Below are 1,432 nucleotides of genomic sequence, written 5' to 3'. Positions count from 1 at the left end.
CAGGGAGTCACAGCCTGGACTTGAACTGGGAAATTCCTGACAATAAGCCCTGTACTTCAGCTACTGGACAGAAAGCCGACTGTCAGCGTGCGGTATCTGTAATTGGGTTAAAACGCTGTCTTTAGAATAAGAATATGTTAACACGATCGCTGACATCTGTATTGACGAAACCCCGTCTTTATAAGAAGATGCACATTTGACACAAGCTACTGTGAGAACCTCGGTGCTGCCCAGTGGGGTTCTGGAACGGAGATCCAGAGCAGGGACGGGTGAGAACAGCACGTCCCAGGACAGACACCCAGGCTTCCCACTCTTAAGCAGAACGCCAGGCTGCCTGTCTCCAAGACACAGCAGCTGCGCAGTCAGGACCTGAAGCAATAACACTCCAGGCCCAATTCATCTCAAGCATGCAAGCGCTTGCGTCACACATCAGCTGACTAGAGCATGGAAAAACACTTCCCTTGAACACGTCCAGCTCCCGTTTCCCCATTTCTCTCATGAAACAGATGCACCCAGAAGCTTTAAAGCAGTAAACAGCATCTTTTTTTTATGGCTGCTGCCATACTCATGGAAAAACTGGGTGAAAGAGGCCGTCAATCCTGTTAAAGGAAGTGGAGTACATGGTGATTTAATTACTGGAGGTTATGTTCACTGTTTGACGAGGACTATAAAAGCTGCAGGGTTGAAGGGTTCGATTACTGACGTGCTGTAGGCGGTGCGAGATGGGATTGGACCTGTGAGCCCAGGTACCACGGCCCCATTTGAGAGTTTTCGTGCTCTTTTTTTAAAATACATTTGTCATACAAGCCACCACACCGTTTAAAATAATCTGATAACATCAGCATAAACACAAGCACTAATCCTAACCCAAACGCAGCTGAAATTACATGTAAAAAGCAGAAATTGGTACTTATGCATACGGTATACACCTGCTATTAGAGTTGTAAAATGACAGTTTCCAAGGGTTTTGTCTGCATTTTTTCATGCCATGAGTAGACCTGGGCTTTGCACTGCCTCATGTGTGGCTCCAGGACTGGAGCAAGCTGAGCAGAGGCAGGAAGTACCTCTGCACCAGCAGTGACTGCAGACAGACCCCCTGCTCCGTGTGCTGGGCTGTTCCCACCCTGCTGGCTGGGGACCCCTGGGTGTGCACCTGCTCCATAAAGACCCTGTCGTCAGAGGGGGTGTGAAAGAGTCCCTCCCAATCATGAGTCCTGGTCAGGAATAGCGTCGGGAACGGAGAAATGGACAGAGACAGGCCAGAGGGACACGAACGTGGGGAGACGTGCAGACACGGGCAGGGACACACTAATTGGGGACACAGGCAGAGAGACACGGGCAGGGACACGAACATGGGAACACAGAGACGCAGGCAGAGGGACAAGCTCTTAGTTGTGTGCAGACGTCGGTAATCAGACCAAGGACTCCGAGG

Source organism: Lepisosteus oculatus, chromosome 9 (assembly GCF_040954835.1).
Source record: "Lepisosteus oculatus isolate fLepOcu1 chromosome 9, fLepOcu1.hap2, whole genome shotgun sequence".
Lineage (NCBI taxonomy): Eukaryota > Metazoa > Chordata > Actinopteri > Semionotiformes > Lepisosteidae > Lepisosteus > Lepisosteus oculatus.
This window is presented reverse-complemented; position numbering follows the sequence as displayed.